Genomic DNA, 16,607 nt, shown 5'->3' on the forward strand with positions numbered 1-16,607 from the left:
TTCGCGTTTCCCATCAAGAAATCAAAACGACGCGGGCTTCCAAAGGTACAAACATAAGAGAAACTGTTCCCATCGCTTCTGGACATTCAATGGTTGATCACTCTTAGAATTTTTCCCCGATCTTCGGAACCTCGCAACGACAGCTCGACTTTGATGCTCTTTCGAGCGACGACACGTGGGAAACACGATTTATTCTGTCAAAGTGTGAAACGAATAACATTCGTCATCGCGTGCTAGGTAAACGGAGCAGAGTGACATCAGGTTCATTGAAAAGACGCGTCTTTTTCTATTGGAAGGAAAAAATATTCAAAGGATGGAGTTTTTAACGCACGAGGAAATTCAAAGGGAATTCCGAGATATGGGGTGATGGTAATTCTTGTGACACTTATCGATTTATACTTTAACACAGGTCTCGATAAAATCTGCACTTTTCGGCCGTTTTTCAATAATAGTTTCAGAAGTAGGAGAAGAAACTCCTAGAGAGGACTTAGAAAAGGTTGGAAAGCACTGTTTCAAAAGTTTCCAGTGCTCGATTCAATTCACAATCTTTGTGTTGTTTAAATAAGATGAAGCAGGTCTGTTAAAGTGTTCTACGACGTTTAAGGAATACGTGTGCTTCCTGCCATTTCACTTTCTCGCTGCGAGTCTTCGTGTTTCTCTTCGAGTTTCCAAGGTATTCTCGTTAAAACTTTGAAACCACCTTAGTATATGATACGACCGTGACTTCCTCGATGTTTAAAGCGTTTGAAAGAAAAGAATTTTTGTGAAGAGTTATTGCGAAGTTCGACAACACTTCGGCTACCCCAGAACACACAAAGAAGTAAAACAATGGACAATACTGTTGCAAAATGGTGGAGCCCTCAGGGGGCTGTAGTTATGTTTGATTGTATAATAGTTACAATCAGTCCCTAGATGGGGGTAACATTTCGAAACAGAAACGTTCGAACAAAATTCTTCGGACCATCGTTCACGTTCCATTGGTTCTGATTGCACGATTGTTTGATTGTATAATAGTTACAATCACCCACCCAGATGAGGGTAAAAGTTCGAAACAAAAATGTTCGAACAAAATTCTTCGGACCATCGTTTATGATCCATTGGTTCCAGCTTCACGATTATGGTTCGCATTTTCTTTTTAAACGTGAATTCCAATCCATGGAAAAATTGATTAAATATCGACAGCGCCATTCTGCTTTGTCTGTTTCTTTCATTTTCACATAGCGACGCATTCGCGAGCTCTCTATTGTTCGCACAAGGGGGATTATTTTTCACGCAATCATGGCCGACTGGAGCGTTACGAATAATCTCGGTGAAAGCTTGATCCGTCGTGTCTCTTGGTCTGGGAGCAAAAATACACGAAAGCTCGTGTAATCAAGCAAAGCCATTGTATTCGACCGAAATGTCTGACGCGAAATTGATTCAGAGTGTATAACGAATTTCGCGTTAACGGGCGACGGTGAACCAATTAAAATCTCTATTTAAATTGAAGGGAGGAAAAAAAGACGAGCAAATGACTTTCGGATTTGCTACTCGTTTGGTCATCGTGTCCGCACAAAAATATGAAAACTCGTGACAATTAAAAACAGAGAGAATCGGAACCTCCGTTATCCGAATTGAAAGAGGAAATCGAACGAGGGAATTTTGAAACAGTAGTGGACTGATTGGACTTCAAATGAGTAATGGACACGTCGATACCGGTTTTAATGATTCACGGTTACATTTGTGTTACGTCCATGGAATTCATTCCATGAGTCAGAGATAGGCAAGACTTTATTTAAATAAAAGACGAGGAGTGGAAACATACTGTAATGGTTCAGTTTTCTTTTTATATTTATCATTACATTAATATTCGAGCAGGCACGGTGCAGTGTGTGTTTAACAAAAAAGTACCTGTTTGGTGTCACCAATACTAATATACAGTGTTGCGTATAGAACCATAAACAATATGCGAGGTAAACAATGACTTGCTTCATAAAAATACGTGGATCGTGAACAGCAACGTGGCTATACGCGTCAGTGGTGTCTTGGAAATCAATACCTGCCTGCCCTTTTTTCATTATGTTTCGCTTTTCACCCATTACCCTGAATACCCTCGAGGGGTTATTGTAATAACGTAAACATCCCGGCTACAGGAGGACACGAAGGCATTGCAACTAAGCCAGACTTTTAGATCATTTTTCTCGGTGGCTGAAAATCCATTTCTGAATCAGTAATTATGAAATGAAATTACATTTCACATCGAACGAATGAAAGCTTAATCTGTGTAACTATCCGATGGGATAACTGTAGTGGATAAATCGCTAAAGGGTGTTTCTGTTCATCATCAATTATTCGAATTAAATTCTGCCCGAATCCGCTTCGAAGTATTTCAGCTGAATTTTTCACGCACATAAAACTCACAGAGCATATATCCAAGGAATAGATACGTTCAGAAAATCCAATTTAAAAAAAAAATCTATTTTCCGAAAGGTTTCAATGGGAATTCTCCGTTAGAGGAAGCTATCGAAAGACTGATGAGCCTTGGTCGATCGCTCGTTCACTGGCGCGGTTTCACAGATTCCATGGTAATGTAATCACCTTGTAACGACGTCGATTGAACGTCTTTCATTAAACTCACGGGACCGTTGCCAAGAAGAACTGTGTTTCACCCGATTTAGACTCGCGAGGACATATTGAAAGGTTTCCATGAATACTGATAACTTCGCGAAAGGGAATTTCACACGGAACCGCGCGACCGCTGTAATTCTTTATAATTAATGCTTTATTAGCGGTATTGGGTGCTTCGTAATTGAAATCGTGGAAAATTAAGTGGTGGATCTTAACCCTTTGCCAAGGAGCTATATATCGCTGCTCGAATAATTCAAAGGATATGGAATGTAACAGAATAGGTATGAGCAAACGCCATGGCTCGCGAGCTTAAGTGACGTCACAGCAGGCTCTGGACACCATTCTTACAGTCCCAAATTGTCCGTTTTCAATAAAATTTGAGTTAATCGATGAAGTTAACGAGTCACACCAAAACATTTCTGCATCGAGACTCCTAAGCACTCACCAAGAGCGCTTACGTGTTTTACATACATAAACAGATTGCGAAATAAACACTTATTAGCGGACAGGAGGAGCTTTCAACGACGCGTGTGCTCGCAATCCGCGCGAACGCTCGAGCTCGTCCCGCGGATATACTTCCTGCATAACAAACAGCCGCGATTACGCGCTTATCAACTAGCCGCACGCCGGTTAATGGACGGCTGTTATAATATGCGCCAGCATAAACGCAATTACCGCACCGGGTATCTGTAATAATAGTAAAATTTCGAAGCCTTCGGGGTCCGCTGAAAGTGTCCTCGAGGCATGTGGCGAACAAACGAAGTCGAGGGTTGGGGAGTGCTATCGGTGGAGGATGAACGTGATCGCTAGGGAATTTAACCTCTCGGCGAATGTGGAACGTGTCTCATTGTTCTGTTGAACGGACGAGGTAGACGAAATAATAGAGTTGATACTGGTTGGTGAATGGAGTCATTGAAAGGTAGATATAGAATAAGAAAATCTAGGTACTATTAGTGACGTATAAATTGCTAGATTTTTAATTTCATCTGTAGATAACTATAGCATTAAACTATAGCATTTAACATTAGAATTAATGAGCAAATCAATTTGACTTGCAGCACTTCAGATACTGTTCATTACATTGTATACAGTGGATTGGCGATAATGAAATGCATTATAAATAATTACGTATAATACATTTATTAATACATTCAATTATAGAAAATTGTTTATATTACAAATATGATAGAACCTTTATATATAGAATTTCATTATCTTTATAATTTCAAACTCGACTGTTGATTTTGACACCATACACGTTTTCTATTTACGTCGGGCAATTGCTTTACGAATTATAGTATTCCTTCATGTAGATTTGTCGACGTCCCCGCTCGTTAAGGCTCAAACGAATTTGGAAAAGTACAGCAAACCTCGAAAGCGTCGCGGCGTGGCGTCTCGAGTAACGCCTTTTTAGGGAGCCAGACTGGCGACAGTTACGCTTTTGGCATTAATTGCGACAGCAGGATTTAACATGCCACTCAACGTCGGTTTTTACCTAGCACTTATTCTTTAACGTTACTCGTCAACATGCAATCATCTTTGAAACCCTTCAAATCGTTGAGCACTGACATCCTTTTTTGCTTGCTCGAGTTTGCTTCATGCACTCGGTAGAATTCGTGTTGAATAACCACTTATGGTAACGTGTAAATAAATCGTTGAATTAGATTTCAATGTGTTTTGCATATTTGTATGTATCATGTATTTATGTATATATCGTTTAAATAAAATATGCTCAGCACAAGTTCCATAAAATAGATATGGTTTGCAAATTGAAGATGAATCGAATATCAAGTGATTTTAAATGAATGAAAATATTATTAGTAGTGAATCTATACTAACATTATAAAGAGCTGAAGTTTGTTTATTTGTTTGTATGTAGGGGGCAATTTTTGGAACTATTGAACCGATTTAACAAATTTTTTTAGTAATAATAAAAGCTACATAATCCCTGAGTAACATAGGCTATATTTTATTTTGATAAAAAAACGCAAATCAAATCGGACGTAAAGCGTTGCTTGGCTACTTTATTGGCTACATTTCACCCAGTTAAATGCGTTCAGCTGTTACGAAGTACCTAACTATATACTTACATAGACACTAACATAAACACAGTAATTATTGCACGTACGCGAATAAGAATAGTATTCCACGCTAGTGAAACCACTGGGCACAGCGAGTTATGAATACAAGTATCATTTCTGAAAAAGAAGTTAAGCAGTGGTAGAATCGTTTAGGTGAAGCAATTAATACTATAACGAATCTATTAATAAAGGTATGTCCAAATAAACTTTTCTCGCTTATCTGTACCTCTTAGCCGAGCAGTGAACCATGATCCGCCGGTATAAGCACGTCCTCGTCGTATTTTAAATTGCAGCTAGTTAAACGGTCTCGACGATCATCCCCCAGAACCACCAAGCTATTTCCACGACCCGATTTCGATGTCCAACGAGTTTCCAGCTCTCGACCCATTGTTCTCGCAGACTATTTTGTCGTTTCTTGGTTTCTCGAGGCAGGCAACTATCTTGTTATATCTAGTAGTTTCCCCAGGCACGGCATCGCGACTGTGATTATCGTAGACGTCGTTCGATCGCGGAAACGAGGACGGCGTCACTATGAGGCAATCAGCGAAGAAAAATAATAAAATCAAATACTCGTGTAGACACTATTTAAATTCACATAAATATTGGTGAATAATTTTATAGAAAACACGCGTTGGTAAACAAATGGGTTTAATTATATTTAAGTTTAAAATCATAACATCATACGTTGATTGTATATCTAAAATTTTCATGGTTAACGAATATGAAATTCGTGTGGCGTAACAGCGAAACCGACACGCAATAGCGATCCACAGTAAAAATAAGATCCACTCGTTTCGATCAGCTATTTCTAACACGTTTTCACAGGCAAAAACCTGTCTCGCGGCGCAATGAACGTAAAATTCTGGGAATATCATATTCCTGGTACGAGCGAGCCAACGAACAGGATATGAAATAGAGAAATTAATTTGGAATAAACGAGCGAAGCTCGTCGTAACCATCGCGCTATTGGTGGAATTCAAAAGCCCTGCCCTGATTTTCAACGGCAGTCCTCCGTTTCGTTGGTTACTAACGAATGTGCACGAGTGTATCGAGCTTGCGGATACTCGGGTGTCAAAAATATTGTATAATGAGATTGCAGTATTTGAACGACACGTGTCGCGTACGGCTCTGTTAGAACGTCACGTTTAATTTTGACCCACGATATTTTTAACTGCTGCCTACGATGTATTAATACCTACAAAACATTTTGACATAGGTGTATCCGTTTATGTGTATACCATGTGCCATCGTCATGTTTGTGCAAGCGTAATCTGATTATTGAAATTGAACCGAACAGGCCTTGGCAACAATTCCATCAAAACCTAAAAAGAATGAAATTTCACATAGATTCACTCCACTCAAGCGTAAAAGTATTACAAAACAGCGAATCATGTCATTGCGCGGAGACTGACAACCTACGAAACGTACATCGGAAATTCATCGTGGCAAATCCCTCGAATGTTGACGTCGATTCGACACCGTCGAAGTTTGATTCACCTTAATTGGAGGCCGCGGTAACTTGGCGTACCTACACTCAAAACCGACACGCGAGCAGTAATTAAAGTTCGACGGGCCCTCTAGGCAGGACAAAGACGCGAAAAACACGCCGCCACAGGATTGGCGGAGATAAAAACTAAAGCGCGGTGATTATCGCCGTTGCGTCTTGATTTCAGTGCGATTTTAGTGCGAATCGAGAGCTCATCGCTTTTAATGAATCCTCGTCGATCGCTGGAAACGTTACGCTCTGGGAAACACGAATTTAGGTCTCATTTTCAAAGCTTTTGAGGCTTTTGAAGCGCGACGAAGCGTATCGAGCGCAGAATTTCAGATGGAAACGTGCGTTTGCGTTTCACGCTTTTTCGCGACGCGCCGTTTAAGGCAGGCGTCGCGGAACACCCCAAGAGGATCGCTGGAGGATCAACGAGCGAGTTTGGGATTTACATCCGCTACATTAATTTTTGACGCGATGGATGTTCCGCGAGGATACTGCTGGCTTTCGAAATAATGGCGAGGAAGAGCTCACGGCTGGTTTATTAAGTTTGTATTCGACGTTGGGAATGGAATTGTAAAAATGTTTCATACTATCCAGGAATACAAAGCAACGGAGAATGACAAAAAACGCATTGAAGATTAAGAGACTTTGGTTTAGTCAAATGAAACCTATAACCACTCGGCGATCCCAAATTCATCACATTACCATCTAATAAAGCAACGGTGTATTATTACGTTAATTGCACGGCATCGTTCGATGATTCGATGCACCAGAGAGATTAACCATTTAAACAGTGATCATACATTCTGGTTTACCTAGGACATGCGACCCACACCCGTTGTTGCAACGTCCTGTTCGATGAGAGCATTTATCCCGTACTAATAGGAGTGGTGGCATTAAAATAAGCTGGGATTATTTGGTTCACCTCGACACTGTACTCCAAACACATACCATTGTCTACAAAAATTGCTTACAGGATATTAAAGTGTATTTGTACCAGAGCTCGAGATATCATTTTGATTAAATTCAGAAAAACAATTCATAAGACTGCCAAGGAAGCAAGAAATAATACCACAAATCACGAAATACTGATCCTTCTGCAAGATGTTAAAAGATACATACACAATTGCATTAAAAGTCCACAAAATATCAGATGACTTTTTCGGACGATCACCCAAAGGACACCTCAACAAGAGTAGAACACGTGATAAATACGCCCATCAATATTGGACATACAAAATTTACGCATGAACGCCTACTTGAGAAGACCACTAGATCCACCTGCCATCTGTGCAACTAAATTCTAACATAAATTAACTGTAAAAATACGGAATCAGTCCGCATACAACACAAACTACCCACTGGTTTAAAGGAAACATGGAACACAGAATAAAACTTATACAAAATAATCCATCTACTTAAAGAGGCACATATTTGGACCAACATTTAACAATAAGAATAACCACAAAGACGGTCGCTAATAACCAAAGGTTGATGCGACGTTAAATATCTAAGAAAAAGAAAAATCCATAAGATGTAATTCATAAGTATGTGACGCAAGAAGAACTTTATATAAACTCACCAAGATAATATGATATTTCAAATATTCATAAAAATTCAATTATTTCTGCCACCTTCCTCTATACTCCCTCCTTCTATACCTCTATAGACGATAATTCTATACTCTATACTCTATAAAGTGTCCCAGTTCGAACGATATCCCATGTGGGCAACCGTGACCACCGACTATTGCGCTACACTAACCACGTCACCAGCGCGAGCTGTACCTTCCCGGAGCTACTCGTGATTAAAGTCCACCGTCTCCTTCGAACCCCCCACCATGAACAGGGCTCGGACTAAGCGTGTAACCGATGTTTTAATGAAAAAGCTCCATCGGGGATCTCTGAACGAAGAAGAGACACGAACGCGACCTGGCGGAAAACAAATATCGCGAAGCGCCGCGGAATCAAAGATTCCAATTTCCGAATGGAGAGGTCATTCAGTCTTTAAAGCCGACAATTTCTTAACGGAACGCGGCCAGAGGTATTCGCAGGCAGAGCTGGATTTCAAAGCGTCGCGGAAATCGAGCAGGCTTTGAATACTTAAGTGGGCTGGCCACCAAGAGCTGGGAATGTTTATTGGCAGCGGATCGGTGTTTGCGCATCCGCCAAATGAAACCGTCGATGTCGCCCTAACGTTTACCCAGCAAAAACAACACCGCTGCGCCACCGAAGCACGCTCGCGATGCTTCAAATTTCGACGTGCGATTCCTGTTTACACTGCTGGCCCACACCATTGACGATGCTTGCCAACCCATCGATCGAGTTTTAAACGTTCCCGCCGCAACTGGACGTGTTGGATCTTTTATGTCTCTATGACACTGCTGGGCAAATCATTTCGAAACTACAGTGTACTCCTGCACCATCAATGGGTAAGCATAGTTTCATATGCTTCATATAATCCATCAAGATATACGATGGTTATTCAAATATAAACCGGAATTTTTTTACACAGCTTTATTGAAGATAGATAACATTTTAATTTAAATTGCGAATTAAGTTGTGTAATTCACTACATACTGTGATATATGTCTAGATAAACTAAGAATGCATCTTGATCAATGTTTCTTACATTATCATACCAAAGTAAAATGCAGAACTTAATTTTGAAAAGTTATATTCTTAAAGGTGTAAATATAGCCAACTATTAAAATATAACATTTTTGTAAGATAATTTGTATATACAATAAGATCATTTTAAATTTCGCCTGACCGAAAAAGTCATTGACCTCAAAGGGTTATACTTTGTAGCATAGCGTCCTCCATACCCAAGAATAAGGAGTCAAATGAGAACACGAAATGTAGGGTACGACATTGGTCGTGGGTTCGAATTTCCATACTTTATTTTTCGTTCAGACTCCTTCAATATATATGCAATGGACATAAATAAATAATTTTTCGTTTGACGGACAAAATAAAATCCCTGTCAGGAGGCGTTGATGAAACAGATTTCCCGGGATGAAAAAATTCCAATTTACGTACGCTAAGTGTCCATCGCGAGAAGATCACGTTTTATTATATATATATATGCAATGGACATAAATAAATAATTTTTCGTTTGACGGACAAAATAAAATCCCTGTCAGGAGGCGTTGATGAAACAGATTTCCCGGGATGAAAAAATTCCAGTTTACGTACGCTAAGTGTCCATCGCGAGAAGATCACGTTTTATTCTAACGGATCATACATGCCAGAGGGTGAAAAAATACCGAACGGTACTGAATACATGTGAGGAAAACGGAAATACTGAGAAAAAATTGGGTCACGACGAACGTTGCTGGCGAGTTAAACGAACCCCGCGTCGATTTTCCATAGCAATCGAATATCGCGCTCGCGAAAATAATCTGTGATCTCCAGTTTCTCGCCAAATCCGCTAGGGGTAGAAATATGGCGACACACACACGCGCATAGCGAAAGGGGAGGGCACTAGCGACCTCAAACACAGCGCATCTGCGCTTTTGTCTCGCGGTAAAAGGTTTTCCATATTTTCATCTGTGCCGTACAAGATATCGTTCAGGCGCGAGATATGGCAAGCGCGATATTATGCCACGCAAAATAGTCGTCGCGAAATCCATCACAAATTTCAATGCAATATCCCCGTGGAAGACGCATGATAGAATAGTATAGTTTTTATCCGAGTTGGGCTATCTGAATCATGCATACTCGATTCGTTTTAGCTCTCCAAACATGTTTTCGGAACCAAAAATTCATATTCACTCTTCGTTTTTGTGTAAACACTGCGTACACATGTTCACCTATGACAGTTGTTTCCCGCAATATTTTCCCAGTGCTTTTCCGATGAATGTTTTTATGTAAATATTGCTCGACATCTGCAACGAAATTTAGAGCTCTCTTCTTTGAATCCACCGTTGCAAAATATCTCTGATTTTTTGGATTTTTAATCGCAAGTTTTGGCGAAATTCCACGATGAATTATACATTCATTATAGTAAAACGTTTTTGTTCTCGACCACGATTTTGCAGTTCTTCGTCGGGCTTTGAAATCATAGAATTTTGCATGGAACATTACTGTATTATTAAATTATACGTCTAGCGTTGAACAGAGCATGGTATCAGGGAGTATTTCTTTACGAACGTGACTTTTATCGACGACGCGACGCTGGGAAAACACGTGATCGCGTATCGACATTCTTGACACGTAACACGTAAAAGAGTCCGCGAGAAGTCTTGAGGAATTACGAACAGGGCACGTAGAATGATCCGAAAACTCGTAAAAATGCTGCTCGAGGCAACGAAAGAATTTACTTGACTGATAGAAGTTTCAGGAATGAGACTTCTCACTCTGCACTGCAGTACAACTGTCAGAACCGTTCGTTGACATAGTGGTACCATGAGGTAACAGTTATTAATTCTGCTTAAAAGCAATAAAGGGTGTAATACTAATGAAATATAAAAATACTAATAGAGTTTCTATCACGTTTTAATATTCGTTATCTCCTTAACATACAAATAAAATGGAACTTGATGCGTCCAACAAATACTATGTAATTTTGCTCCATTGAACAGTGATATGGAAGCTGAGAAAGAGTATAATAATACCTGACTATTAAATAATAATTTAACAGTTCTGTAAAGTAGGAAATTTTTCGAAACATTTTGGAGTTTTTATTCCAATCTTTGTAAAACTAATGGACTTTATATACTGCACAGTGCCAGCTGAAAATAACTTTTAACGATTCAGACTCGTCAAAGTCTATACTGGTACACGAAATGAATAGACGATGCTAACTCGTCATTGTATGACAAGGGGTTAATATTCTATGACGAGAAGTTATTTTAATACCAGCAGCATCTTAAACCAGACATTTAAGTATGAGATAGCAAGGTTTTATTCGACAAGATTTTCCGGCTTAAAGATCGTTTGAAGTTCATGCTTGACAGTAAAGAGGACGGGATTAGACAGCTCTCTCTCGTTGAAACCAGGTGACATCGTTTTCAACGTAAAATAAGGTGAAGTAATTCATTCTAAAAAACCTATTTTTAAAGAGGAATCATTTAAAGTTAGTGCCAATCAGGAAATTGTCTTTCGAATCTCAAATAATAAAAAGTAGTCAGAGAAAGAATATTGCTCCAGCCTAAGAAAAAGATTGAGGAATAAAAAGGCTAAACCATTTCTCAAGATTCATTCTTGGAACAATCGGAATCCTTAAAATAGCGAAGTAGCGGTGCAAGAAACCCGAGAACATCGCGATGAATACTATGAGCGGCCGTCGTTTAATACCCTCACGGGGTGCGGGTGTGGAGAAGGGTGTTCGTCAGCGGGCGTCGTTTAAAATACAATTATTACGCTCGTACATTACCGAGTCGCAAAGCGGTTTGTACGCGCGACGGAGTTACGGAACCACCTGTACCACTCGCTATGCATATAAATCCATTATTACGGAACACCCTGAGAAGAGGTACCGACGTGGCACACCTGGAACGAGGTCAAGCCTCGGAGATTGGAGCTCGAGGAAACTGGTGTCGCAGATGCGCGCAACACGACTGGAATCGGGAAACAACGTCCCTGCAGCCGCGAAAGTGAACGCTCTTTGGTTGAAATATCGGCGAAGTTTCCAAACGTATACCGGCGATATATCGGCGAAAGGAAAGAGCGAAACGGCGCTCCACAAAGGCCGACTCCTTTAATTATCTTGGAACAACGACGCAGTCACCAGCCACCGAGTAATTAACGTCGTCGCGGCATACGGCTGTGGTCGCGCCATTCCGGTATAATACATGCCGCTGCGTCGTTATAGAAATTTACTCGGCGGAATTTTCCAGCGCTGAATTTTAAGTTCGGATTGAATTGAAATTTGTATGCCTCGCGAGACGCGGGCTTCGGGATTATTCAGTTCCTTGGCTGGGAGAAATCTCAAATAAAATTGATAAGGAGAGCGGAAGCTTCGATGGCGAGAGACGAGAATAAATAACTCGGAGAAAATTCAGTGTTCGAGATGTTCAAGGGAATTCTTGATAGGGATAATTGACCGAGGGACTTGCGAACATAATGATAAAAAGACGTACGTTTGATTGATCTTTTAGAAATACGGAGAAAAGTATAAATATTGGTTAGTCAGTTTCTAAGGAATTCATAGTGATAGACTGATTCGTTCATCATATTCGCAAGCTATATAGTCATGTTATCAACGTTCATAAAAATGTTGTTATTCTCTTCGATCATTCTAATCACGTGTTCTTGAGGCAAGCTTTAACGACTTCAGTAGGGAACTTGATTCGCCAAAGACTGAGTGCAATTCAAGTCTCTACTCCTGGACCTTCGTTTTAACGGGAACTTTATTAATACGAAGTTTCGCGTCCACAAGAAGAACGAGGCTGGCAGGATTTCCAGAAAAATTTACTTTACGATATTACAAGTTCGAGCGGTAGTTTCGTAGAAAGTTCATAACTCGGTATTGCGCTCGATCGCGCGCTACCTGGTGCCAGCTCGGCAGATACTCCTCTGAAAGAGGAATCCTTCAGAAGTGGTGATTCTGAAGAGAAGGTGGTGGGAGAAGTCGCATCTAAAGATCCGTGGAACGTGATTCATTGCTAACTTTCCGAGCACGATGGCTGGCTCGAGTGATCACCTAGAAAATGTCGATTCTAGCACAGTGGGTAGGATTAGTGGAACGAATCAGAGAGAATTGAAGTATTAAATATGTGAAGGATAAGATGAAACAAAAAAAGGAGACAATATATGGTACATAAACATGCTACTTCAGATATCATACGGGCTTGCGGAAGTATACATACATGGAATGTATCATAATATACGCCCTCTTCAGTGATCGATTGGAGACACAAAAACAATGAAGCTCGTGTAGACATTATACACACCATTAAGTTTCTTTCATCGTCCTATCGTATAGGTTTTTAATAATTTAACACTAAACCTACCGACATTGCAGCCGTTCACTGCACAAATCCACTAACTCCACTTTTTGAAAACAGTTAAATTTAAGTGTCAAAACATTTGATATAGTAATAACTTTTTATATTTATAATAACTTTCCTGAATAATAAAGATAAACACCTTTAAACGGCAAACATTATTACATCGCATTATTATTATTATTATTATTTGTTTTATGGAGTTAATCGATTTGTCCAATGAGCGGCTCATTTATTTGTATCTATTTCTACCGTGATCAATTAAATGACAGATCTTAAAGTTCCTTTTTTTCAATTGCATGCAAAAATATTTCCGATACTAAATTCAATAATAGGTACATGAAACAATTGTATACAATTTTTATATTGCACACAAAAAATGGAAAACAGTCATTTGACCTGTCGTGGTAGTTTTAGTGTTAAACATGTAACGTATACGTGTGTTCCCACGATATTTCATTATTATCCCCAGAACTGGGACACGAAGAATCGAATCTCGTATGATAGGATACCCCTTGCACACCTACTGAATAAATACCAGGGAGGGTAAAAGGTGTGAACGAGTCCTCTCGTCACCCCCGACTTCAAGATACCGGCGATTTTCGATTCTGAGACGAGGAACTGTATAACTCAGTCCACGTTACGTCATCGCCGCGCCAATAACTCTTATCGTCCAAACGAGCTCACCGGGGTAAGTGGTCTTTTCTTCATGGGGGGCCATCGCGATCCGTTCGTTACCCGTAGGCCCGTAGCCCGCGGCCAGAACGGATAAAAATTCATAGCCAGTCTCATAGAGATGTTATCGTCACCTGCCTCGCACCCTTCGTCTCGGACGCGCGAAGGAAAACGAAGAATGCCATCCACTCCGACGTCGAGGAACGACAAGCCGACGTCAACGCCGTCGTTGACGATAACTGCCATCAACCAGAGTACACCGCGTGTATTTTAAGGGCCCTCCCTCGATGAAAACACCAGAGGCATCCAGAGCAGGGTGGACCACCCCTGGGTAGTTTGCCACCCTTGCTCGACTACGCTGCGGTAAATAGAACATCGGCTGCCTGGCTCGCCAAAAGACGCAGGAGCGAACGATGTTGTTTTCTCAATAATGAAACCACCTAGCAAGTCAATTTCGCTTCTGTATGCCCAACTTCTTTTTAAAATTACTTTGTTTAGGACTGGTAAAACGTCTATGTTTACGATGTGCACGTGACTACTCCGTCAGTTTTTGGATTAAGAATTTCCTCGCACTTACCCAGCGACTGGTGTTTTGAAAGAAAGAAACTTCAAATTCTACCAGGGCTTAACGTGGGATTACAAGCTTCTTCGTTAGTATTTTTGGGACTGGATGGTTGGTACTATTTAAAGTAGAACATGTCTGTATGCGCTCAGATCACAAAGTAGTACGGTGTGGCCACGCTAGCAAGTAGAATAGGAGCATGTATGGTCAGACAAGCGATATGACACGAAATACACTTACGCGGCTATTGATGTTTTAAAAGAAGAAATTCGACCAGAGTTCAAAGTAGGCTTAGAAATTCCTTCGTTGATATTTTTGGGTCTGGATGGTTTATATTATTCGAAGAAGAATATACCAGTATGCGCTCAGATCACAAAGTAGTACATAGTACGGCGTGGCCACGTTAGCAAGTAGAATAGGAGAGTGCATAGTCGGACAAGGGATATGACATGAAATACAAATGACAAAGCCCCAATTTGACCACCTCAGTCACACAGCGGATGTCAGTGGGTAACAAGTAATTCTATTTTCAAAGTCCTTCGACGCTTTTGAGGAGAGAATCACCAGACATTCAATATTTTCGCGACTCACCACGGTTTTTCAAGACGTTCGGAAAACTTCGATATCGAACAATATCCAAAGCGATTGAAATCTCCCCGTCGTCGAATTGTTCAAAACTTTTCAAACGGGGGATTCGAACGCACATCACTAGTCACAATGTTCCATCGTTGTCCCACGATACCGTTTCTCCCGATCAAAGGGGGAATTCAAAGGGCAGGAGATTGAAGTGTCCTACAAACGAAACGCCTGGTGCTACGTTGCAGCGTATAGAGGCGAGAAGATGGCTTTGTGTCGTCGAATGATTGTGTACTTCCAGAGCACCGGTACGCCATTCGAGAGCGTTCCCGTGCGAGTGTACAAGTTTTCGATTTGCACGCCATAACTCGGGCCACGATTTGACTTAACCTTTACGGTCAAAGGTGTAACCGCTACACTGTAACGCGTGGCGACGTCTGCCTTAGGAGCTTTGACAGATCGAGCAAGACAGGTGTCGACCGCCAATTACAATAGATCGACCTGGACCTGATAACTCGGTGATCGAAGTTAACGAAGCCAAGACCCCATGTTTGAGTTGCGATTCCGGGGATGTTGATGGAAGAACAATTATCTTTTATTACTCGGTAATTAGTAGGTTTCGAACGGGTGTATTTGTAAAAGGAATTCCTGATAATAAGGCAATTTATTTATGAGAAGAGAAATAACTTTCCATAAGAGATTCTATATATTCTTTCATTATCATATTTGCATCATGATACTAAATTAATATTCAGAAGGATTACAGTACACCCACAAGTCTCAATAATTAATTATTGCATTATGTTATATAGTATTATATTTTTATTCACAACCTGAAGCATCAATTAGTACCAACTTTGTAATGAAACATCAAATGAGTTTGCACCAGTTTCTAAATGTTTAAACCCACGCTTGAAAGTTGATTGTAATTTTCTTTCAATACTGTGTTATATACAAAGTAACAGGATCATCGGTGAATTTCACGCAGCTTTCAAATTCCAAGTGCCCTGCAGGTGTAATCTAACTATTTGTGAGCAGTGCGGTGTATTTTAAACGCGATTAACGCAATCAAACAGGAGCACGATAATTCGATTCGAGCACATATTACACAACGAGAGTCGTTACCGTTCTTGTCGAGAGCTTTTCCAAATGCATTCGAGATGTAGATGGATGCTGTTCGAGATTTGAATGAATATTGATTTTGAATCGAGTTCCTCCGCCCGTGCAGAAACTGATTGATACCGATGGAAAAATTTCATTGGAGGACAGGGATGTATCTATTGGCCGAGGGTTGAGATTTCATTGGATGGAAATTTTGTGGGTGGTCTGGCGCCGTAGGGGACGGAGGTGGCACAGATTTATGAGCAGGAAGCGCCCCCGAAGGGATGGTTAGGGTTTGGCTCCAAAGCGGATGTATTGTTCCGAAATTCCTAATAGACGGAAGCTCGGAGACTGTGACTCATGCTCTGCTTTTGTGTCTCGACGATGAGAGATAAACTGGATTACGGAATTTATCGTCGATAAAAATTGTAATGGAAACGATCTGGAGCAATTCCGTGAGCAAGATGCGCGGAAGAAGAAAATGAAAATGTCTAAGTAACTGTACCCAATTTCAAATGTTGATTGTGTTAGTCAACGCTTGCTGTTATAGCTCACTTTCTA

At 40.5% G+C, this 16,607-nt stretch overlaps 2 protein-coding genes across 16 annotated transcripts in view; both read right to left on the minus strand.

The window, feature by feature from the left end:
- Positions 1 to 16,607, minus strand: part of LOC128875095 (neurobeachin) — a 242,142-nt gene that overhangs the window by 221,856 nt on the left and 3,679 nt on the right. The window lies entirely within an intron of this gene.
- LOC128875101 (neurobeachin-like) overlaps positions 1 to 16,607 on the minus strand; it is a 191,682-nt gene that overhangs the window by 7,652 nt on the left and 167,423 nt on the right. The gene's annotated exons all lie outside the window — the stretch shown is intronic.

Source organism: Hylaeus volcanicus, chromosome 4 (genome assembly GCF_026283585.1).
Source record: "Hylaeus volcanicus isolate JK05 chromosome 4, UHH_iyHylVolc1.0_haploid, whole genome shotgun sequence".
Taxonomy (NCBI): domain Eukaryota; kingdom Metazoa; phylum Arthropoda; class Insecta; order Hymenoptera; family Colletidae; genus Hylaeus; species Hylaeus volcanicus.